We start from the raw sequence: 26,184 nt of genomic DNA, 5'->3' as shown, positions 1-26,184 counted from the left end.
ACTGGTAAGATACAGCTGAAATACAAATCTTTGTTTGAGCTGCGTTATGCTTTTGTGCACAAGTAAGGGGGGAAAAAAACAGTACCATTTGCAGCAAGATAGAAAAGGCCAGCAGAAAGAAGAGCAGCCGGAAGTTGCTTGTCAGCCCACAGGAAACAAAATGAAAGAAGGGAGGAGGATGAGATAGATAGTGGGCATGCAGAGGGGAATGGTTGACACACCAACCTAAGAGCATGAGAGCAAAGTGTCTGCAAGGAGGAGCGCAGTGCAGTGGAGATGTTTTTTCCTCCCCTTTTTGTATTATCAGCAGATTGGGTTAGTACAGATTTACAGGGGGGAAACTGTGCAATAGCATCTCTTTGCCTGTAACGTCATGTGAACCATGCAAATTAAAAGGAGATGTGAGTAGTACCACAGACTGTTTATCTAGGCCTAATTAATATGTTATCAATACCACACAGGTGCTAGCTTCGCTCATTCATGCTCTCCTCATTTCAAGATTGGACATCAACAATGTGTTCTACCTAGGGCTATCCTTGAAGACAACCTAGAAGTTCAGGTTTTTGACTAGAGATCATGTCACACAGACCTTGAACCAGCTTCACTGCTGTCCAGTTTGTTTCCAGGCTCAACTCCAGGTGTTGCCTTTGATCTGTAAAGCCATAAACAGCCTGGGACTACAATCCCTCAAGGATCACCTTCCTCTATACAAGCTGGCCTGACATTTTTGCTGCTCATCACCATCATCACCATCATCACCATCATCACCATCATCACCATCATCACCATCATCACCATCATCACCATCATCACCATCATCATCTCCATCCTCCATCCTCCATCCTCCATCCTCCATCCTCCATCCTCCATCCTCCATCCTCCATCCTCCATCCTCCATCCTCCATCCTCCATCCTCCATCCTCCATCCTCCATCCTCCTCCATCATCATCACCCTGCCCTTTTTCCAAACTGGAACTCAAGGCGGCTTCCAGATAAAAATAAGTACATATCATTAAGAACCTATAAAAATATAAAACATATAAACATATAAAATCAGCATTAAAACAGGATTAAGCTATTAAGATGTTAAAACCAATTACTCTTAAAATACTGCAACCCAGTTTAAGAGCATACAAGTAAAACAATAACATACAGCATCCTCTTCAATCACTACCCTTAAAGCCTTCAGCTCCAAAGGCCTGCCGGAAGAAAAAAGTCTTTAGCTGTCGGTGGAAGGACTGCACAGAGGAGGCCATTCTTGCTCCCTAGGGAGGGAGTTCCAGAGCCTAGGGGCAGCCACCGAAAAGGCCCTATCTCGTGTCCCCACCAGTCGTACTTGTGAAGGTGTTGGGATCGTGAGAAGGGTCTCTCCTGAAGATCTCAGGGCCTGGGCAGGTTCATATAGGGAGATACGGTCTGAAAAATAGCCTGGACCTAAGCCTTATAGGGCTTTATAGGTCATAACCAGCACTTTGAATTGTGTCCGGAAACAGACTGGCAGCCAGTGGAGCTGTTGCAGCAGGGGAGTTGTATGGTCCCTGTAACCAGCCCCAGTTAACATTCTGGCTGCAGCTCGTTGCACCAACTGAAGTTTCCGAACAGTCATCAAAGGCAGCCCCACATAGAGCGCGTTACAGTAGTCTAAGTGGGATGTAACTAAGGCATGTGTCGCCATAGCCAGATCAGATGACTGCAGGAACGGGTGCAGTTGGCGCACTAATCTTAACTGTGCAAAAGCATTCCTGGTCACCGCAGAAACCTGGGCCTCCAGGTTTAAGGCTGAGTCCAGCAGCACACCCAAACTGCGAACCTGCGTCTTCAGGGGGAGTGTAACCCCATCCAGCACAGGCTGAACCCCTATTCCCTGATCCGCCTTTCGACTGACTAGGAGCACCTCTGTCTTGTCTGGTTTAAGCTTCAGCTTGTTCACCCTCATCCAGTCCACTACTGCTATCAGACACTGCTTTAGAACCGAGATAGTTTCCTTGGAATTAGGTGGAAAGGAGAAGTAGAGTTGGGTGTCATCTGCATACGGATGGCACCGAACCCCAAACCTCCGGACAACCTCGGTTTCATGTAGATATTAAATAGCATGGGGGACAAAACTGAACCCTGAGGGACCCCACAGGCCAACGGCCAAGGAGTCAAACAGGAATCCCCCAGCACCACCTTCTGGGTTTGCCCCTCCATGAAGGAATGGAGCCATCGTAAAATGGTGCCCCCAAGTCCCATCCCAGTAATGCGACCCAGAAAGATACCATGGTAGAAGAAGAGTCCAACACCCCAGGCCAATCCTTGCTCCCCCACATGCGTGCCATCAACAAAGATGGCGGCGGAGGCTTCATCCCCTTAGGGAAACAACTGGTTGGATTCACAACTGGTTGGAAAACCGTACTCAAAGAGTGGTCATCGGTGGCTCTGCTTCGGACTGGAAGGAGGTTTCGAGTGGAGTGCCACAGGGTTCTGTCCTGGGGCCGATACTCTTCAACATTTTTAACAATGACTTAGATGATGGGGTAGAGGGAAGCCTTATGAAGTTTGTGGATGATACGAAACTGGGAGGGATAGCTAACACAATGGAAGACAGGAATAAAATCCAAAGGGACCTGGATAGACTAGAAAATTGGGCTGAAATTAATAAAATGACATTCAATAAAGACAAATGCAGGATTCTGCATTTAGGCCACAAAAACAAAATGCATGGGTACAGGATGGGAAATACCCGGCTTAGCAGTAGTGCGTGTGAGAAGGACCTTGGAATTGTAGTGGATCACAAGTTGAACATGACCCAGCAGTGTGATGCTGCGGCAAAGAAGGCAAACACGGTTTTGGGCTGCATGAACAGAGCTATAGTTTCCAGGTCGAGGGAAGTAATAGTCCCACTATATTCTGCATTGGTCAGGCCTCATCTGGAATACTGTGTTCAGTTCTGGGCGCCTCATTTTAAGAAAGATATGGACAAGTTAGAGCTGGTCCAGAAGAGGGCGACGAGGATGATAGCCGGTATGGAGAACAAGTCTTATGAGGAAAGGTTGAAGGAACTTGGTATGTTCAGTCTGGTGAAGAGAAGGCTGAGGGGTGACATGATTGCACTCTTTAAGTACCTGAAGGGCTGTCACATAGAGGAGGGTACAGATTTGTTCTCTGCTGCCCCAAAGGGTAGGACTAGGCCTAATGGTTTTAAGTTGCAGGAGCGTAGATTCAGATTGGACATTAGAAGGAACTTCTTGACAGTAAGGGCAGTAAGGGAGACAAGGGAAGGCTGGGGGATGTGGACCTGGTGCTCAATGGGGTACGATTGCCCCTGAAAGACCAGGTCCGCAGCCTGGGGGTCATTCTTGACTCCCAGCTGACCATGGAGGCTCAAGTCTCGGCTGTGAGCCGGGCGGCGCTGTATCAACTCCATCTGATACGGAGGCTGCGCCCCTACCTTCCCAACCATCTGCTCCCACCAGTAGTACATGCCCTGGTCACCTCTCGCCTAGACTACTGTAATGCGCTCTACGTGGGGTTACCCTTGAAAACAGTCCGGAAGCTGCAACTGGTACAGAATGTGGCGGCTCTTCTGATTAAAGGCAGCCACCGGCAAGATCACATCACTCCAGTGCTGAAGGAGTTGCACTGGCTACCGGTTGTTTACCAGGCCCAATTCAAGGTGTTGGTTTTGACCTTTAAAACCCTACACGGTTTTAGCCCAGTCTATCTGAAGGAGCACCTCCAGCATCGTCAGGGATGCCGCTCAACAAGATCAGCCTCAGAAGACCTTCTCTCGATCCCACCGGTTAAAACAGCTAGACTGGTGAGGACTAGAGAGAGGGCTTTTTCAATAGTGGCCCCCACCCTGTGGAACTCTCTCCCAAATGATCTCCGCCATGCCCCTTCTATGATAAGCTTCCGCCGGGCCTTGAAGACCTGGCTCTTCAGGCAGCCTTTTGGGGTGGGTTAGGTTTTTTACTGATTATGGTTTTAAATTTTAATGTTTTAATGTATTGTTTTATGTTGTACGTCGCCCAAAGTGGCTGGACAACCAGCCAGATGGGCGACTAATAAATTTAATAAATAATAATAATAATAATTCGGCAATGGAACCGACTGCCTAGGGAGGTGGTGGGATCCCCTTCGCTGGACGTCTTCAAGCAGAGGCTGGACAGCTATCTGCGGGAGATGCTCTAGCTGCGGATTTCCTGCTGTGAGCAGGGGGTTGGACTCGATGGCCTACAAGGCCCCTTCCAACTCTATGATTCTATGATTCTATGAAACCACGGCCACCATCTTCATTAAGGGCAACGGTAAAAGACAGCAGACAGGTAGGTGGGGGGGGGTTGCGCGTGGCATTCCTGGAGCCGGCCCTGCCCCAGGCCATCAGAAATACAGTGGTTGGGCCTGAGTGTCATGTCCAAAATTTGGAACAGCTTCCTGATAAGGTCTCACAGGCCTGGCTCTTTCGCTCCTCTCTTCTAGACAGGAAGCAAAGACAGCTATATTTAGGTGAGGTTTTGTCTGTGTGTGTGGTATGGAAGACTATTCTTATGTGTGATATATTGCTTTCTCCTTGGTTTTTATGATTGAGAATTTTAATCTTGATTGTCAGCTACCTTTGATACTTCAATAAAAAGGTGGGATATAAATCTCAATATAATTAAGCCAGTCTTCCACTACCTGGTGCCCTTAAGAGGTTTTGGACTGCAGCCCCAGCCAGAACAGCCACTAGAAGCGAGGCATGAATTTCCCAGAGACCCGGAGCAGCCAATGCTTCTGCATCCCATTATCCTAGGGTTGCCATATTGCCCGGTTAGCCGGGTTTTACCCGTATTCTATGCATGCCACCCGCCTAGCCCCTTAGGTGGCCCGGATTCTCAGCTTTAATTTTTTTAAAAAATTAAGTTTCTAGGTGGTCCGGTTCTCGAGATATACATAAAAACGTCAGCTGCCCCCCTGATTGTTAAATCTTTCTTTAAACAGTACTGTACTATAGCACTTTGTAGCTTTAACCCCGCCCGTTCAGGATTGCAGCCAATCAGGCATTGTGTTTCAGTTTCATTGACCTGAGGCAGTGTCTAGAAAACAAAATGGTGGTTTCACCCCGTTTATCTGAAAATCTCATAAATTGGGTAAGTATATACATTTCAGTTTTTTTTCCTCTTGTGTGCAGGAGTCAGATCTTGGGCAGTGTTTTGAAAACCTTCCCAATGCTTGCTTTTTGTAAAAGCAATGCTAATCCCATATGCCCAGAGTAAATCCCATTGAATTCAATAGGACTTACCTTTGAGTAGACATGGTTATGAATGTGCTGAAAATCAGTGGGACTTTGGAGTGAATGTAAAAAAGAATTGTGTTTGTGCCCTCCAGTCCTATTTTAAAGCAAGTAGGCAGGGCTTACTTAGGTATTACAGTTTTTATTCTGTAGGAAACTAATACTGATTTTTAAAAAACTAATACTGATTTTTCTGCAATGACCAACTGGTTTGACAATAAACTATTATATGGCCTGTATGTATTTATACATCTGCAGTGTGTGTGTGTGCATGTATGGAGTCTTTCCAACACCCCTGTGAGGTAGGGTTGGAAACCAAGGCAGCTCACAACAAGAAATAAAGCCATTTAAAATCCAATAACCATAAAAACAAGTATAAACAGTTGCAAAACAGCGTAAAGTGGCATGATTCAGAATTTTGGGTTGTGTGAATGAAGTTGCTTATCACTTGAGGTTGCATTTCTGTCCCTGTTTGAGTAAGCCCCACTGAATACGCTGGGACTTGCTTCTGAATAAATAAACCTAGGATTGCACTATAAATATCTTTACAGTTTGTGTAAATAATAAATACATTTGATAGTCATGCTTTTATATAAATATTTCTTCATTTATCATATTTTTGGTTGTGAGATGCTTAGTTTTCTGCCTTACTCATAGGAATCTTGTTGTGGTTGGTATGGTATTACATTTAGGAAAATATTACTGCCTTTTGTGTTGTTTTTTTCCTATTTGCATTTCACTTATCTTTAACCTCACTCTGTTACAGCCATAGAAGCAACAGCAGCATATGCAAGATAATTAACTCCCATTAGTGATAAGAACAAGAATTTATAATTATTATTTCAATTAAAACAAGAGGCTTATCAATACTTTGAAGAGGACCAGATATTTATTTTCTTTCTGAGCCCAGGACTGGGTCTTTCATGATGCCCGGTTGGGGGGGGGAGCAGGAGAGTAGTTGATAAGACAGACATCCTGGCATTGGTAATCTAATTAGCAAGGTATGTGTGGGGTTGTTGCACCCTTCCAGGCCCAGTTTCATTTTGAGTATGGAGGTGGAATCTGTGTAGATGTGGTTGAACAAAGGGAGAAGAAATTTTGAGTTAAGCAAAGCTCTGCTTTTATAAAATCTAAGAAACATACAGATACTTTGAATGTCTGAGTGCCTGCACCAGTGGAATACTGGAGGAACTTGTAAAGCTTGCTGCAACAGTATTTACAACTGAGCATGTGGTGTGAAAGACTCCTTTTCCTAACATTTTGGCTTCTTGTTTTTCTCCACCCACCACATCTTTGAAATATATCGTTATATGGTTAACCGTACTGTTGCCCTGACTTACTTTATGTTTGTTGCTATTTTGTGTTTTTATTATGTTTTTATATTGATTGTGTATTTTTATTGTTTTTATTATATTTGTAAGCTGTGCTGAGCTCTGTTTTTAACAGCAGAAGGGCAGGATATAAATTCTCTTAATCAATCAATCAATACTCCATAGTGTTGGAAACTAGAGTCTAGGCATTTAAGGCTAAAAATGTTGCTTTAAAAAAAAAGATTTCTCTCATCTTTCCCCAGTTTTTGGTGGTAATTCCTAGGCACAAAAACAAAACAACTGGACAATCCAAGTATTAATATGCAAACATTTGCATAATATGCAAATAATATGCAAATAATTTGCATAATATGCAAGTACTTTACATAATATGCAAATTAACATGCCCGGATTTGTGGAACTGGAATATGGCAACCCTACATTATCCTAGGTGTGCAGCACCGATATCTGGATTATGGTTTTATTCCATTTGGACCACTTCTATACCACTTAATATATAAAATGTATCTCCAAGCGGTGTACAGAAAACTTAACAGGCAACTTAAAGAACAAGAAATGTTGCAGCAATACATAATGTTGCATATTACATTAATACATATTGTAGCATTGTAGATTGTAGCAGATTTCTTCCTTTCAGCAGCCTACTATGGGGAGGGGGAGGAGTGGAGAGAGTCATGTTGTTGTTGCTATTGTTAAATAACTAGGAGTCAGAAACCCCTTGCCAATCTGTTACAAATCACCCAACCATCTACCAGTGGGTTGTGATCTATCTTCTGCCCACCTCTGGTGTAGATTAACTTTTTATCCCCCACCCAATCATAATTTGGAGCCCATGGTCCTTCTCACTGGTTTGGCTTTCCACACTTGGATGTAGATCCCCTAACTCAGGAGCAGGCAGTGAGGCAGATGGGGAACCAGGCAGGCTACAAGACTTGGGAAGGACTGGGTGAGAAGCGAGGCTGGCAGCAAGGGAGAGGGCCTTCTCAGTGGTGGCCCCCAAATTATGGAATGATCTCCCTGACGAGGTGAGCCTGGCGCCAACCCTGTTATTTTTTCGGTGCAAGGTCAAGATTTTCCTCTTCTCCCAGGCATTTTAGCATGTCTTTTAATTAGCTTTTAAATATGTGTTTTTAAATTTGTATATTTGTTTTTAATGTTTTAATTGTTGTAAACCGCCTAGAGAGCTTCGGCTATGGGGTGGTATACTAATGTAATACATAGATAAATAATCAAGGAGCTTAAATGTAAACCCTCTAGAGTTCAATCAGGCGTGCAGACGTACACACACACACACACACACACATCCCTCAGCTGCCACCATACTCATACACAGCTACCAGGAGCAAGCAGCAGCAGAAGGTTCAAGCCTCAGCAGAAACCCAGAGCTGGCTGAAGACAAGGGTTTGGTTGCACAGATCATCGTGTCAGGCAAAATCAGTAAACCACATGCCATCATGCTACAAGCTGATGGGTACGAGAGACATATGAGGAGCTTGGAACATGGCACATAAGAACAAAAGAAGAGCCTGCTGGATCAGGTCTGTGGCCCACCTAGTCCAGCATCCTATCCTCACAGTGGCCTAACAGATGCTTCTGGGAAGCCTGTAGCAGGGCCTGAGTGCAAGAGTCCCCTCCTGCAGTTTCCAGCTACTGATATTCAGAGGCATACTGCCTCTGGCCATGACAGAGCATAGCCATTGTGGCTAGTGGCCACTGACAGCCTTATCCTCCATGAATTTGTCTTCTTTAAAAAGCCATCCAAGTTGTTTGTCATCACTGAGTAGGCCCAAAGTCAGGAGTTGGGTGATGGGACTTAGGTAGCCTCAAAGGTGTGGGGGAGGGAGAGAGAGAGAGAGAGAGAAGCAAGCATAAATCCCTGGGACTGGTGGTCTGAGGGTAGCTCCTGTTCATTGGGAGACAGAGAACACGCCAGGGCAGTTTGTTGTCCAGGAAGTGACCAGAGGGTTCATCAGAACCCGAGGAACCTTCTGACCTGAAGCTTGAGGTGGCTCACTATGAAAAGATCAAGGGAAGGGAAACTGCGAGAAGGTAGTGATTGGAGGAGAACATCATATGGATGGGGGTGAATCAGTGCAGCCACAAGGGGCTTCCATTACAGATTGTAGTACGGATGTGTGGATGAGCCCTCACATACTCACAGGGAATATTATAGTATTGGTTTCATAAGGGGCTTTAGTGCCCTGTGCAAAGCAAAATGAAAGCAATTGTGAAATCTTCACAAGCCACAGCTAACTGGAATTAAAAAGCCATAAAATTGTGAAATATGAGAAGCTACAAACCAGGATCAAAATGAAAATGAAATGGACTGCCTTCAAGTCGTTTCCGACTTATGGTGACCCTACGAATAGGGTTTTCATGGTAAGTGCTATTCAGAAGGGGTTTCCCATCGCCTCCCTCTGAGGCTGAGAGGCAGTGACTGGCCCAAGGTCACCCAGGGAGCTTCAGGGCTGTGTGGGGATTCGAACCCTGGTCTCCCAGGTCGTAGTCCAGCACCTTAACCACTACACCACACTGGCCAGAAATGCTTAAAATAAAGAAATAGATTTAGCTCACTATATGGGGCACCAAAGTGCAGATCTGAAGGCTTACAGACAGCTCCCACCAAATAAGGCAGCAGGAACGCTAAAACAAGACAACATATGAAGCCGACGCAGTGGTGTTAGATTGAAAAGGCTATAGGAAGCAATACTGGTACTTTTTTTTGTTTTAACTCAGGCAAGGTCTCTGGGATGACCTGGAAACATTTATGATGGAAAACTGAGGTTGGCAGGAGGAAATTACAATCCTTGGGGTGGGGGTGAGGCTAATTGGAAGCCTACACTGAAAATGCACTCTCTTGCAAGAGTTATTCTGTCTGCCACCTGGTGAATTAATGCAGATAAAAGGGGCTTCCATTACAGATTATAAGGGTGTGTGGATGAGTCAGGTATGTTGATAGCTCCTAGTGCCTCACTGCTTGGGGGAGGAGTTTAGGATTGAATTTCAGGCTTGGCACAGTGGTTGTGGTGCTGGCTAGTATCAAATCCTGCACACTGCAGCCTTGCAATAGAGGACTCAGGGGAGTGGGGAAATCTATGCACATTTGCACCATACAGTCTGCTTGCAGACTTGGTGATTTTTGGTTGCAAAGTTGGCAAAATACAGGTATAGAAATGTAGCCCCTCTCTGTGTCACCCTCTCCCAAACTCAAATATTGCCATCTTTAGCTGAATTCAGTTCCTCAGATCATTTTTATTTTCCGTTTGCACTTGACATGCAAGTTAAGGTTTTGCTAACTAGATGCATATTTTGACCTAGAAGCAGTCAGCAAGGCCATCTGACTTGGACTGGGACTGATTATCCATTAGGTAAGAGAGTGTTCTTTTGAACGAGTGTATTTGGTTGAAAAAGAAAATCAAGATGGCCCTTTGGAGTAGCCGTAAGCTGCTAATTACCTCCTTTAATGAAACCAAACTATCCGGGGGCATTTTGGAGGAAGATGCATGAAGGACTCATCTCCACTTCTGCAGTCCTCAGAGGCAGAAACTTATGAGATCGGCTCTTGCAATCAACCTGCATAATGTGGCTAAGAAGGGATAAGCCGCTAATTAGCAATTTTCCCAAACAAAGCTGTTCGAGCTTGTATGAAAGGGCATGAACAAGGGATTAGTGGTTGGATGCAGTTGCTGCATAGAAAGATGCGAACTTGGGAACGCTGCAGAAAAACATAGCGTAGCTTGATTTGGTTACAGTTGTCTCAGACAGTACATACACAATTTCAACAGAATAGCTACTTTTTACATAGCTGGGAACATTACAACAACAAAACCCACCACAAACCAAAGGCTCTTGACTCATATGTCAGACCCTGAATGAGGTCGCTCAAGGTTGCTGTTCAAGATGATCAGTCTATCGCTTTAGTCATCAGGAAGGCTTGCTTTTAGCTGCTATCAAGCATTAGGACACTTAAAGAGACTCTGTGCGTGTGCGTACATGCATGCATGCGCAGGGCACCTTGGGACCAAGATACCTAAAAGATTGTCTCATCCCTTGTACACTCAACTGATCATATTGTTCTGCAGAAGAGAGCATCCTGCAGATACCATCTTATCAGGAGGTCAATTCTACACAATATCAGAGTCACATCTTATCGGCAGCACCTACCCTTTGGAACTCCCTCCAGAAGCCTCCCATTACATATCAGGCAGGCACCATCTCTATTGTCTTTTCAGCATCTGTCGAAGCCTTTCCTTTTTCAACAAGCCTTTGTAGAAGTGGAGGTGTTTTTTTTTTTTTAATCCCAGCATTTGTTTTAACTGTTTTTACAGGTTTTTTACATACCTGTCGGGGATGCTTTAATTTGGATTCCTGCATTGAGCAGGGGGTGGACTCAATGGCCTTACAGGTCCCTTCTAAAATTCTGTGATTCAGACTTGACCTGTCCTTTCATCGTTCATTCATCATTGCATTCAAGTCATCATCATGTCACAGCAAAATACTAAAACAAAATCCTGTTCAAGCCTCATTTACTCCCTGGGAGCGGTGTTGTCCTTTCATTATTCATGTTTAGCTACCATTTTTATTATTATTATTATTATTAAACATTTTTCAACAGGACTCTCTCTCAGGAAGGAAGGAAGACCTCTATCCCCAGGAGTGGAAACTGAGAGGTGGACCTTAGCTCAGTAGTAGAGCATCTGCTTTCCATGCAGAAGGTCCCAGGTTCAGTTCCCGACATCTCCAGCAGAGACTCTTTGTCTGAAACTCTGCAGAGCTGCTGCCAGTCAGTGTAGACAATACTGAGCTAGATGGACCATCACTCTGACTTCTTCTGTTCCACCTAGAAAAGGCAAGAACACTCAATGTATGCATACCAAGTGAAAGCCATTGGTCCCTCTAGCTCAGTACTGTCCGCTCTGACTGGCAGTGCAGGATTCCAGACCTGGCCCTGACATTCTGAAGGCAACTTATGCGGCACCATGCCTGCAGCCTGCTGGGGGCATCCATTCTGTTACTTATTTATTTATTATTTATTATCATTATTTTACCCCGCCCTCTTTCCAAAACTGGAACTCACGGCGGCTTCCAGATAAAAGCACACATATAATTAAAAACATACAAAAGTCTAGATTAAAATAGAATTAAACAATTTACAGTATTAAAACCATTCATACATACAGTCAAACTCAGTTTAAAATAATACAGTTAGGCAACAGCAATGCAGCACCCTTCAAGACCTGTCCTTAATAGCTTTCAGTTCCAAAGGCTTGTTGAAATAAAAAAGTCTTTGCTTGCCAACGGAAGGACTGCAAGGAGGGGGCCATTCTTACCTCCCTAGGAAGGGAGTTCCAAAGCCTCGGGGCAGCCACTGAAAAGGCCCTATCTCGCTTCCCCACTAGTCGTGCTTGTGAGGATGTAGGTATTGAGAGAAGGGCCTCTCCTGAGGATCTCAGGGCCCGGGCAGGCTCATATAGGGAGATACGGTCTGACAGATAGCCTGGACCTAAGCCGTATAGGGCTTTATAGGTCATCACCAGCACTTTGAATTGTGTCCGGAAACAGAGTGGCAACCAGTGGAGCTTTTGTAACAGGGGAGTCGTATGGTCCCTGTAACCAGCCCCAGTTAACATTCTGGCTGCAGCACGTTGCACCAACTGAAGTTTCCGAACAGTCTTCAGAGGCAGCCCCACGTAGAGCGTGTTACAGTAATCTAAACGGGATGTAACTAAGGCATGTGTCACCGTGGCCAGATCAGACGGCTCAAGGAACGGGCGCAGTTGGCGCACTAATCTTAATTGTGCAATACTTATACCCACTGTGTATTTATCAGTCCTTTCTTCAGTTTCGTAGCTCTCTCTGAACGTTTTGCAGGTTGTCAACATTGGATGTTGCAGACACATCCTTCTTGAGAGAGAAGGCGTCACTTGCTGATGCCAGACAACTGCTTGAGAGACTGAGGATCCCCTGCCTTCAATATTTGCTGTGCTGACGAGAGCTGCCTACATTCAGGAGGCAACACAGCCACTGCCTCCTGCTTTGTTCGTGGGTTTCTGTTTGTTTTGTTTTCTGATCAAACGGATCTCATCTGTTCCACCAGATTGTCCTTGTTGTTGTTAGGGGTGGCCAGGTTTGACTTTGCAATGAAGTCATGTGGTTAGATGAAACATGGTCTCCAACTGGTGCTTGCCTATCCCTACTTTTGAACAAATCGTTGCCCAGACCACATAACAATGCTAATTCCACGTAACCCTGTAACACATGCCTTTATGGTAAGGCATTTAGCTCAGTGGTGGAGCACATGCCCTGAGTACAGAAGGTCCCCAGTTCAAGCCCGCAGGGCCAGCCCTATCATTACGCAGAGTGAGGCATTAGAAGCTGGAAGTAGCAGTGAGGATAGAGCTGTGAGTGCCACGTGGGCAGCCCATCCTGACCCCCATAGAATCATAGCATAGTAGAGTTAGAAAGGCTATCAAGTCCAACCCCCTGCTCAATGCAGGAATCCAAATCATCCAAAGCATTCCCGACAGGTGGCTGTCCAGCTGCCTCTTGAATGCCTCCAGTGTCGGAGAACCCACTACCTCTCTAGGTCATTGGTTCCATTGTCGTATGGCTCTAAAAGTTAGGAAGTTTTTCCTGATGTTTAGTCGAAATCTGGCTTCCTGCAACTTGAGCCCATTATTCCGTGTCCTGCACTCTGGGACGATCGAGAAGAGATCCCGGCCCCCCTGTGTGTGGCAACTTTTCATGTACTTGAAGAGTGCTATCATATCTCCCCTCAGTCTTCCCTTCCCCAGGCTAAACATGCCCAGTTCTTTCAGTCTCTCCTCATAGGGCTTTGTCTCCAGTCCCTTGATCATCCTCGTTGCCCTCCTCTGAACCTGTTCCGGTTTGTCTGCATCCTTCTTGAAGTTCGGAGACCAGAACTGGATGCAGTATTCAAGATGAGGCCTAACCAGTGCTGAATAGAGGGGAAGTAATACTTCACGCGATTTGGAAACTATACTCTTGTTAATGCAGCCTAATATAGCATTTGCCTTTTTTGCAGCCACATCACACTGTTCTCATATTCAGCTTGTCTCATATTCAGAGCTTCTCTCTGCCCTTACATGCAATGGAGGTCACTGCCCCATCTCTAGTGTTGAAGTAACAATCAGCTGCTAGCCCAGTCACTCACTATCTGCATGTGGAATGGGGTGGAGAACTTATCCTTTGCCGCAGGCAGCAAAATGCCCTGGACCAGCTACAAGGATGGATGTTGCTCAAAGTGCTTCAGAGTAAGCACAGAGTGATCCTGGAGGAAGGGGGCTCTTGCAGTACATCTTTGGTTAACTCTTACAACAGAGTGCAAATTACTTCAGGCTGCCTCATGGGAAGCAATTCATAAATGCAATATAACAACAACAGTAAATCAGTGGCTGCTTCTATTGTTAGCACAGAATTTGCAAGATGGCTGAGTTGTTTGGAGATGGCATAATCAGTCAAAACAGCCCCCAGAGCACTGCAGCCCCTGTTCAATACGCCAAGATGCCTCTTCTCAGTGACAAGCCTCCAATATGCAGCAAGGGAGAGGGCCTTTTCAGTTGTGGCATCACATCTCTGGAATGCTCTCCCCAGTGAGGTCCACCGGGCACCCTCGTTGACAGCTTTTTGGCACCAGGTAACGGCTTTTGATAGACTGATACTCTTTATTAGTGTACTGCCAAAGCTTCCAGTGGTCGTGTGGGGGCTGATGTTGCTGTTTTATTGTTTGGTTTTTATAGTATGATATATTTATTTAGGTTTTCAACAATGTTGTAAGTTGCTTGGAGACTTTTGGGTAACAAGGAAGCAATAAATCTTATTACTGCTGCTGCTGCTGCTGCTGCTACTACTACTAGCAATAATATGAAATTTATTTATTTATTTAATTTATTTATTTATACCCCACCCTTCCTGCCAGCAGGAGCCCAGGGCGGCAAACAAGGCACTAAAACACTTTAAAACATCATAAAAACAGATCTTAAAATACATTAAAACAAAACAGCATTAAAAACATTTAAAATAAAAAAAAACTTTTAAAAAGGGTTAAAACATTATTAAAAAACATATTAAACAATTCTGACACAGACGCAGACTGGGATAGGTCTCCACTTAAAAGGCTTGTTGAAAGAGGAAAGTCTTCAAAAGGTGCCAAAAAGATAGCAGAGACAGTGTCTGCCTAATATTTAAGGGGAGGGAATTCCACAGGGTAGGTGCCGCCACACTAAAGGTCCGTTTCCTACATTGTGCAGAACGAGCCTCCTGATAAGACGGTATCTGCAGGAGGCCCTCACCTGCAGAGCGCAGTGATCAACTGGGTATAAGGGATAAGACGGTCTTTCAGGTATCCTGCCCCCAAGCGGTATAGGGCTTTGTACACCAAAACTAGAACCTTGAACTTGGCCCGGTAGCAAATGGGCAGCCAGTGCAATTCTTTCAGCAGCGGGGTGACATGTTGGCGATACCCTGCTCCAGCCTCCAGTGAGCAGTCTCGCCGCCGCATCATCAAAGATGTTTCATTTATCAGGATTTTAAAATATTGCTCTTTTATTCTGACTCATTTTTATTGGTTCTATATTGTTTTTCAAAGTTTGTAAACTGCGTTAGAAGGCTGTATACCTAAAAGTGGCATAGAAATGCTTGAAATAAAGAAATAGTTTGAGCAGCTATTTTAACAGCAGCACTTCGTGTTCTCTACCAATGTGCCAACCTGGCAGAGCCAAACTGCATAACACCCCCATCAAGTCATCTAATATAGGCTTGTTTGAATTCTGTATGTCACCTATTTTAGAACTGTTTATATGTTTTACCTAGTCTAGATGTTTAAATGTTGTAATTTCTAACTAGAAAAGGTTTCATAGTTTTGAGTTCAATTTTAAGAAATATTTAAAGTTATGCTAAGCTTTAAAGTATATTTCTACATGTTTCTGCATGATGGCATGCATATATATATATATATATATATATGTATATATGTATGTATGTATGTATAAACGTAATTGTGATTAACCAAACAGAGGTTTTTATTATATTAACAAAACGTTTCAGCTTCTGCCTTCATCAGCTGCTAACATACATATATATATATGGAGAGAAAGAGATGAAATCACTTTTCACCACTCACAGCTATACCAAACTTATTCTCAGCATTTACAAGTTTCTGCTTCTGTTAATATTTGCAAATTTGCCACCTTTACGCAGGTCACTGGACACAGCCGGCTTTCAACCACCGTAAATGTCAGAATGCCCTTATCCACTCAGTTTAGCAATCAAAGTCTTTGTTTTGCCCGCTTCTTAATTTTTCCCTCTTTGTGGAGGTCAGAGGTATTCCATACATAGAGCTATAACTCTTTTTTTTGGGGGGGGGAACTATCAGCCAGCCCTTGGACTCGATATGGCCATGGATATCCAGCCTACAGTCTCCCCTCCTTCCCGTTCCCATCCTCAGTAATTAGGCTTGGGGGTAAAAGCCTCCTGTTGGCACCAATAGGAGAGTTTTCTCATGCCCAATTGCTGCAGAGATGAGCCACTGTTATCTCTACTGGGAGAAAAGTTCACATTTTAATGATAAGAGCCCAACTTTATTGCTCCTAAACTCTTAACTTGCTGAAGGAAAAAGAGTTGTATATGGTCTTTGTTGACATAGCTGCATGAGATCAGTATTTCCAGTCCCAGCCTATGGTCTGAAGTTGCATGAGGCCAGCTCCCTGCTGAAGCTTAGCAGCATCAGGTCTGGTCAATGCCTGGATGGGAGACCACCTGGGAACCATGTGTAAGCCGCCTTGAGTTTCTGTCATGAAAAAGAAAGGCGGGGTATAAATGTAATAAATAAATAAATAATTTTGGGGTGGGAGAAGTTCAGTTCTCCAATATTCTAACTAACCTGTAATATTTAGGAGTGGAGAGAATCTCAAATTGTCACCCTGGGCTCCTGCTGGAGGAAGGGCAGGATATAAATCAAATAATAAAATAAATAAATAAATTTTGTACTTCCTTCTGAAAGTAGAAATAGGGATGATGAAAATGCATCAGATTTTGAATGTATGTGCCGCTGTGTTTCCGCTCTCATCCAGATTGTTTTGGTTGCTGGCACTTGTTCAGTCAGAGGCTGTGTGCAACCACAGCAAGAAGTGCCATAGCTCAATGACAGACCACATGCTCTGGGCAGAGAAGGTCCCCGTTTCAATTTCCTATTGCCTCTGTCCTCCTAAGTGGGCAAGGCTAGGACAGGCTAGGACAGCCTTTCCCAACTAGTGGGCCACCAGATGTTGCTGGACCACAACTCCCATCAGCCTCAGCCAGCATTGCCAATGGTCAGGAAAGAAGGGAATTGTGGTCCAGCAACATCTGGAGGCACACCGGTTGGGAAAGGCTGATCTAGGAGGACATACAGAGACTCTCTTCCACTTTTTAAGGTTTAAGGCAGGATCCACCCAAGTAATGACCTTCTCCAGTGGAGAGTTATGGTAAGGACTGCCTGCCTCTCCAACGACATACTTACAGAAGAGCCATAGATTTGGGGAAAGGGCCATAGCTCAGGTATACTGACAGTCCCAGGTTCAATCCCCAGCATCTCCAGGGAATGATGAGAATGCCCCTTCCTGAACCCTGAAGTGGCTGCCAGTCAGTGTAGACAATATTGAGCTAGATGGACCGAATGGTCTGACTCAGGGGAACATAGGAAACTGCCTTATACTGCATCAGGCGCATTGGTCCATCCAGCTCAGTAGTCTTCAGGCTTCCGGTTTCAGATGTGGAGGCTCTCCCATGTTGGAAGTGGGGCATGAGCAACTCCTGTTTTGTTCTTTTGTTTAAGCTCCAGAAGGGAGATAGAGCTGGGGTCCTCCAGATGGATAGGCTTTGTTTACCTTTACCTGTGATGCTCTGACTGACTTCCTTCTGTCGCTAGACTGTGACATCTTTAGGGAAGCTTACCTGCCCCTCCTCCTTCCGCCCTTTCCACCTTTTTTTCCTTCTCCAACCGTCCGGGAGAGAGGAGACATCCTTTTGTCTCTGCTCTCTCCAAGCAATGGGGCTAACTCCCGCACCTGGGCGTTACGCCTCCAACTTAGCTAGTTAGTTAGAACTAGGTATGCCTTTCTATCTACTATGTATTTCTATAAATAAAGTAGCTTTTCTCATTTTACTAAGTCTCTAGTCTCAGTGATGCTGATGCAGGGTAAAAGCCTGCTTTCTTGGGTAAACGCACGCACACGCTGGCACACTCGCATTTCAACATCCGCTGTCACTCTCTGCTGCTGTGGTGCTGCTTTAAATGAAATTTAGCACACAAACACACACAGGAACATCCCAGTCCTACCTAGAGATGCCAGTGGGACTGAGCCTGGGCTTTCTTGCAGGCAAGGCAGATGCTCTTCCACTGAGCTACGGCCCTCCCCCCAGTATAAGGCAATTTCCTACTTGTCACAGGAATCTGCCTGTGCCTACAAACCTCTTGAAGGGGCCTCTGCTCACACCTGTGCCAGTTTAACCAGAGCTACTTACTGGAAAAGAACTCCTTGATGTCTGTGCATTTGTCTTTGTTTCAATACAGCAGAAGCCCCTATTTTCACCCCTCCCATTTGAAAGGAAATGGACTGCCTTCAAGTCGATTCTGACTTATGGTGACCCTCTGAATAGGGTTTTCATGGTTAGCGGTATTCAGAGGGGGTTTACCATTGCCTTCCTCTGAGGCTGAGAGGCAGTGACTGGCCCAAGGTCACCCAGTGAGCTTCATGGCTGCATGGGGATTCGAACCCTGGTCTCCCAGGTCGTAGTCCCACACTCTAACCACTACGCCACACTGGCTCTCAATGCTTTTCCTTACTTGTTTAAAATAATCAGACCTGTAAGCGTAGCTCTTTGCTTTGCTTTGCACTTTTCAGTCTGAAGTTTCCAAACCAAAAGGATTCTCTTCATTACCTATTCAAATCCCAATAGCCAGACTTCAAGGGCAGGGCAATTTATCAAGTGCGCATGTGTGTGTGAAAGAGAATTCAAAAGAACAATCTTTCTCTCACTTAAAGATACTCCTGCTTTATTTATCAAAAGACCTACGGAGGGAGGATCTGTGGTGAAACAAGCTGTTAGATATGCAACAGGTTGAAAGCTCAGCACAGATGGATGCAAAAGGTCCAGCTTAATAACAAAAAGAAAGGTGTTGGTGATCAAAAGAGAAGGGGGGGACTGCACAGGGAAGGGAAGGAAGCCAAAGTGCAATCCTGGAAATGTGAAAAGTGCAGGTGACACAAGAGCAAATGGAACATAGTTAAGCAAGATCCCCTGCTGGGGGAGAAGAAAAGAAAGGAAAGGAACAGTGACGCATAAAGGGAGTGAAAATGAAGCGTTCAGCAATGGCATTAGGACATCACTCCGGGAACTGAAAGACCACAGGGCTTCCACATTTGCTGATTCACGGGGATCAGAGAGTGTCACAGTGACAGACAATGGAGTGTGCACATCTCTCGCTCAGAGTCCTCCAGTGGATGTGCTCTTAACTCCTTTCCTTTCCATTTAGATTTGCAGCTAGCAACCATAATCACTGTCTCTGTCTTTACTGCTGCAGGAGCCCAGCCTTGAAGACCTTGGGCACGCAGTGGGTGCAGAAGACAGCAGCAGCCCATTGCCGGATGTCAGGGTTGTGGGACGCACAGGAAGCCCTCTCTGGCTTCCGGCATTGCATTGGCTCCTTATACTGTTCTGGGTACGGTTGAAAGCGGCTGCTTTTGAACTTTAAAGCCCCAAATGGGGAGGAATTGCAGGAGACCCCATGTGACAGCAAGCAAGAGGCTGAAGTTCAGTCAAGCAGAGGCAATGAAACCATGCACCACAACAACAAGAAGCGAAGACATTTAAATCCTGTGGATGCTTCCTTGAACCAGCCACTCAAATCTATTACAGATAGACAAGACTTTGCAGTTGCCTGATGTGTCTTGAAGGAAGGGAGTTTTGCAACTGTGACAACAGCCTTGCTAGCCCTTTGTGGCAGACGCTTCCCACGTGGGGAAACGGAAAGTGCTTTTGCTTTGGGGCTTCGCATTGAGGCATTTGGTTGGCCACTGACTGGGAACAGGATACAGGACTACATGGGCCCCCTTTGGCCTGATCAAGCTATAGGGCTTTTCTTATGCTCTTAACCATGGAACCTCTGTAAGTCTCATCCTCAAGTGCCTGGAAGCGGTTCTGTAGTTCCACTGGTGTTGGATGTCTTCTCACTCTTCTGCTCCTCACTGTCACCCTTTTCCACGGAGTTTCCTCCACTTCATTGTTGCTCTCCACAGTAGTCTCCTCTTCTGCTTCATCAGGCTGTTGGTCTTCCACCTCCTGTACTTCTCTTTGCTGCTCTTGTTTCAACGTTCTATCTAAGAAATCTTCAGAATGGAGAGCAGTCAAAGTTTGCAGGAACACAGCAGGCCTCAGGAAGACCTTGCTTATCCAGACAAGGGTTGATTGGACCAGGGAGACCTCTTACAGCCCTTACTGTACAGGGAATGACCAGCCTGGGTGGGCAGAGTCAGTTTGGGGCCTGATGTTGCTGCACTGCTTAGGCCAGGGGTAGCCCACATGGTGCCTCTAGATGTGCCAGGACTACGGTTCCCATTGTCCCTAACAATTAATCATGCTGGCTGGGGCTGATGGAAGTTGAACTCCAGCAACATCTGGAAGACCATAGGTTCCACAGCACTAAGCAAAAGGAAGATTTCTGTGCCAGCTTTATCAGGGTGAGATGCCTTTTCTTTTATCTGTTGGGCAATTTGTAAACAAAAATACTGGTAATCATTGGGCTCCTCTAGTTGACCTGTTTATTGAGTATTCATCCTGATTTTTGCTTGCACAAAGCTTATGTGGAGGTTAAAGACTGATGGGAGTTGCAGTTCAATAACATATGAAGGGCACCATGTTGACTACCCCAGATGCTGCTACTTGTATTTCAGTGGCTCACTTACGTGGCATTGCAATCAGCCACTAAAGAGAGTGACCTTGCAGCTCTGGGTACACTATAATGGGAACCTCTGGGCCTCAATATTCTACTGGCAACCCACAGCCCACAAACTGGAACTTCTTTTCCTTGCCCTGATTCTCCTAGGTCTCTTCTTCCATCTGCCATTTAGTGGTTTATCTACTGATAAAGGTATTTATAAACTACCAACTCATAAGGGAAATATTGTGGCACTTTACACCAAAATGTTACAATAAAACCATCAAACCATCATAAAACTCATAAAATACAGGACCAAATGACCACCAATGAACATAATTAATTCTCTAAAAATTCTAGCTGGAAAAAAATAGAATTGTGGCTGCTTATCTAATTTCAGAACCCTAAAAGCAACAATACAGCGACTAGTACGTAGGGACAAAGAAAACTATTACAATAGTTACTGTATAGAAATAGAAGAGGACAACAAAAAGGGAAGAACAAGAGCCCTATTCCAAAAGATTAGAGAAATGAAAGGGAAATTTAAACCAAGAGTAGGGATGTTGAATAATTAACAGGGAAACACACTGACTGACCGAGATGAAATAAAAGGAAGATGGAAGCAATACACTGAAGAACTCTATAAAAGAGATGCCAGGATGACAGATTCATTCACGGAGGAACCATATGATGAAGAATCAGAAATTTTAGACTGTGAGGTGAAATACTTGGAAGAAACAAACCACCAGGAACAGACGGCATACCAATAGAGTTACTACAAGCTACTGAGGCTGAATCTGTCCAAATTTTGACTAAAATCTGTCAAGAAATATGGAAAACTAAACAATGGCCCATAGACGGAAAGTGTTCCATATACATCCCACTTCCAAAGAAAGAGAATCCCAGGGAATGCAGTAATTACCGAACTATTTCCTTAATATCCCATGCAAGTAAAATAATGCTCAAGATTCTACAACAAAGGCTCTTACCATATATGGAGCGAGAAATGCCAGGTGTCCAAGCTGGATTTTTTTTTTTTGAAGAGGCACCAGAGATCATATCGCAAACATACGTTGGATAATGGAACGGAGCAAGGAATTTCAGAAGAAAATCACCCTGTGCTTTATAGACTACAGCAAAGCCTTTGACTGTGTAGATCATGAAAAACTATGGAATGCTTTAAAAGAAATGGGGGTGCCACAGCATCTGATTGTCCTGATGTGCAACCTGTACTCTGGGGTCAATGAGGGGTGTGGTCTGGGGAGATGGCATGACACAGGGCGAGGCCTGCAGGGTGGACAGAGAGGTCCAGAGGGCTTCCCATTGGGACATCTGTTTGGCCACTGTGAGAACAGGATGCTGGACTAGATGGCCTGATCCAGCAGCCGGGCCCGTCTGGCATTCTTATATTTTTACCTTCTCTGTCTCTGCAACTTTGCAACTTCTATGATGGTGTTCCTTTTTCCTTTCTTAATTAGCCTTTTTCTTTTAATTTATGTCCCTCCTCATAATGCCTTTCTTGAGTTAACTAAGCCCACTTTAGCTGTCCCAACTGACTTGCATCCGTCCTATTCCAATGCTCATTTTAAATTGCTGACTCTGCTCATGCCTCCCTTGTACATCTAATGTAGATTTCCATTTTCTGAACAGCTCTGAGAACAGCCTCAACACTTTTTTTAAAAAAAGAGCATCGGTGTGAGTTGTCCCAGTCAGTTGCTATGATGATTCCATATTCCTCCCCCCCCAAAAAAAATATGAAATTCGGTATGAAGATTTCTCTTCTCCAAGCGAAGAGGTGCCTGCAGACCTTCTCAGCTGTGAAACTCCAAGCTTCTACGATCAATTTGGAAGTCATAACCTGTGTCGGCACAATTAATTAAATTGTTATACATCACTTCGCAAATACCTCCGGGAGGCTGGGCTTTCTCATGGTTGTACACAGAACGAGACTTTTCCTCCAAGGTGCTGGTGTTAATCAATAGTTACTCTGTTCCTGATATTAGTTTTAGATGAGAGTTCTTTCCGTGGTAGCCTCCTCAGGGAACTTCTCTCCAACATCCTGATTATGGTTAACAAAACAAGGCCATTAACTCATCATGTCAAGGCACACCAAGAGTGAGAGAAGGTGAGCCTGGCTCTCTACTCCACTCAACACACACACACACACACACACACACACTGCTGTGTGCAGTGAGTTCAGTCTGACTAAGTCGTAGGGCTTGGGAAAGTTACTTTTTTGAACTACAACTCCCATCAGCCCAATCCAGTGGCCATGCTGGCTGGGGCTGATGGGAGTTGTAGTTCAAAAAAGTAACTTTTCCAAGCTCTGAGCGCATGGAGCAACTTCTGCCGGCAGAACAGAACTCCCCCTCCCTCTTTGCCCCTCATACCACTGATCCAGAGGATTGGAGCCCCTCTAAAAAAATAAGATGTGGAGGTACAGGGAGCAAAGATGGAAGAGTTGGAGGGGAATCTCTGTTGCATGAGAGGAAGCTGTTCCGCTTGCACTATGACTAAGGCCCCATCTGCACTATAATTGAAAGCATTATCATATCACTGGGAGAGGTACAATCCCCAGGGTTCCCTGGGAAGAGGGACTGATTTCCAAGCCACCCTGCGAATTGTAGCCCAGTGAGGGAAATAGGGGTCTTCTAACAACTCTCAGCATTCTTACCAAACTACAGCTCCCAGCACCTCAAAAGTAGCCATCACAGAACAGCACTAAACATTCCTGGGTGAGGCGCCCAGAAGAGAGTGGTGGTTGCTGTTATCATGGCGGATGAAGAAGAGAAGCCTCCTTTTGAAGAAGATACTGAGGAGGCTGGAGGAGGCCAAGAACGGGGTAGGCAGGGAAAAAGAAAGAAGCTGTTCTCCAAGAAACTATGATGGATGGATTTGGAGATGACCAGAACCCTTACACACAGTCAGTGGATATTCATGAAGACTTGGTTATAGAATTCATCACAGAAATGACCCAGAAAGCAATGCCTATTGGACGGCAAGATTCAGTATAGGTTGAAGATATTGTCTTCTTGATCTGTAAAGATCCATGGAAGTTTGCTCGTGTGAAAGATTTGCTAACAATGAATGAAGAACTGAAACGGGCCAGAATCGCATTTGATGAAGTACACTATGGGTCTTGAGGCCTTTGGGGAGGCAGATAGGTGCAGCCGGACAATGCATTCCATGTTCCTGAACTTGTCCTTCCCAGGATATATATTCATTTTTCTGGATTGTAATTGCTTAATTTGGACCTCAAAGTAAGATGTAATTTATTCCCCACATTCATAATACACCATTTGTACATTAGTACCATGTATGTTATTATTTATTTATTTATTTATTACATTTATACCCCACCTTTCTTTTCATGATTGAAACCCAAGGTGGCTTACATATGGTTCCCAGGCGGTCTCCCATCCAGGCACTGACCAGACCTGACCCTGCTTAGCTTCAGAAGGGAGCTGGCCTCATGTGCCTTGGAAGTGAGTGGATGGAAGTGGTTTTACACACACACCCCAGGGTGAGAGCCTGCTCTGATATAGAACTGGGCCCCTCTCAGGTGAGAGGTGGGAAAGGAATATTCTTTGGGGTGGGCATGAGTCCCTGAGTGCTTGGTGAAAGTATCTTGCGTGTGTATGCTTGGTAGTGATTCTTTGTATGTGGGTGGTTGTAACATTGCTGCGTGTGGGTGGTTGATGTATGAGGGGTTGGTTGATATGTTTGAGGCAGTGAATGATGGTGGTGGCTGTACAGAATGGATGGTGAGTGGAAGTATGAGTATGTGTTATGCTGATTGTTATTTATATGATATTGCCTTGCAAAACTCTTTGACTGGATGAGAGCCAGTGTGGCCTAGTGGTTAGAGTGTTGCACTATGACCTGGGAGACCAGGGTTCGAATCCCCACACAGGCATGAAGCTCACTGGGTGACCTTGGGCCAGTCACTGCCTCTTGACCTCAGAGGAAGGCAATGGTAAACCACCTCTGAATACCACTTACCATGAAAACCCTCTTCATAGGGTCGCCATAAGTCGGAATCGACCTGGAGCCAGTCCATTTACATTTTTTTTTATGCATATGGATATTGTTCATGTAGTTTGCTTTGTACATTAATTTGATATAGTTTTTTCTTGTACCTTGTGTATTCTATTGTATACCACTTGAAAATCTTTCAGACAGTAATATAATAATAATGATAGCAGCAGTAGACTGCAATCTAAAGAGATTACACATCTTCCATTTAAACTGACCCATCTCACTTACAGTTTTGTATATTACTGTCTGCAAATTTGCATCTAATCACTTGGGCTACTTCAGCAGCAGTTTAGGCTACCTTTGAGGTGGCATATCTATAGGGATCCCTAGATCAGTCTGGTGTGCTTTAACTGGACATCCTGTTAATAATGGATCCCAGAAATCTAGAATAGAATTTTATTTTCATTTAACAATGTAACTTCATCAGTAACAATGGGTGATATATCCTATGTTAGTCAGAGTAGATCCACTAAAGTAATTGACAATTTATTATTTATTTTACTTTTCTTCATTTATTAATCTCCCACCCTTTCTCCCAGTAGGAGCCCAGGGTGGCAATTTACTTACATCAGTTGATTTCTTCTTCGACTAATCAATGATATAGGGTGGATTATAAATCAACAACTGTAGAGCAAAATGTAAGCCCTGTGTATGGGGTGGGGCATGCACTTATTTATTTTTAATGCTGTTGTCACTAAAGATGTGCATACTTCTGTTTGGAGATCTACATCCCAAAATTTGAAGAAGTCTCAGTTGTGAAGTTTCTGTTCGCTTATTGGTGTGGGGCATGAGGTGGGTTTGCAGGTGTAAGCAAGACAGGAGCAGAAGCAGCGGCGGCGGGTGGCTCCATGTTAGTGGGGCAGCGGAATCTTCTCCTGGTTTTAGTCCAGACTTTCAAGGAGTTGTCCAAGGTGCAAGCTGGGAGTTTTTTTCTGTTTCCTGACGCCTAACCAAGCAGAGCAGAGGAAACTGCCTCAGCTGGTCCAGAGGATATACAAGTGAGCCAGCTCTCAGAGAGTGAGCGAACAGAGCAAGTGAACAGGGAGAGCTAACAGAAGTTTGGCAGCAGTATTCAGCAAGGGAAGTCAGGGGGGAGGTCCCTGACAAAAAGCTGTACGCATCATAAACCAGTAGGACTCTCCTGTTAACCTTCAAGAAGGACAGGGCGAAGCACAGGCCACTCCAATACAAGTAGGAAGACAGAAACAAAAGACAGCAGACAGAGAAGACATTCCAGTGCTGGTGACTGAAAGGTGTCTGTAACTTTTTTTGCGTGCCTAAGAACAACATGGAGGAGGGCCGGAATCTCTTCTTGATCGTCCCAGAGTGCAGGACACGGAGTAATGGGCTCAAGTTGCAGGAAGCCAGATTTTGACTGGACATCAGGAAAACCTTCCTAACTGTTAGAGCCATACGACAATGGAACCAATGAGCTAGAGAGGTCGTGGGCTGTCTGACACTGGAGGCCTTCAAGAGGCAGCTGGACAGCCATCTGTCGGGAATGCATTGATTTGGATTCCTGCATTAAGCAGGGGGTTGGACTTGATGGCCTTGTAGACCCCTTCCAACTCTACTATTCTATGATTCTATCATTCAATTGCACATTGTACAAGTGCAACAAGTGC

General features: G+C 44.8%; 1 protein-coding gene and 1 pseudogene across 5 annotated transcripts in view; one reads left to right on the top strand and one right to left on the bottom strand.

The window, feature by feature from the left end:
* The window catches only part of MDGA2 (MAM domain containing glycosylphosphatidylinositol anchor 2), a 588,493-nt gene that overhangs the window by 175,734 nt on the left and 386,575 nt on the right, over positions 1–26,184 (bottom strand). The window lies entirely within an intron of this gene.
* LOC133377858 (transcription initiation factor TFIID subunit 13-like) lies at positions 23,294–23,664 on the top strand (annotated as a pseudogene).

The sequence above is a fragment of the Rhineura floridana genome, chromosome 2 (genome assembly GCF_030035675.1).
Source record: "Rhineura floridana isolate rRhiFlo1 chromosome 2, rRhiFlo1.hap2, whole genome shotgun sequence".
Classification (NCBI taxonomy): Eukaryota; Metazoa; Chordata; class Lepidosauria; order Squamata; family Rhineuridae; genus Rhineura; species Rhineura floridana.
Note: the sequence above shows the minus strand (reverse complement) of the source record. Positions and strands in the feature narration are given on the sequence as shown.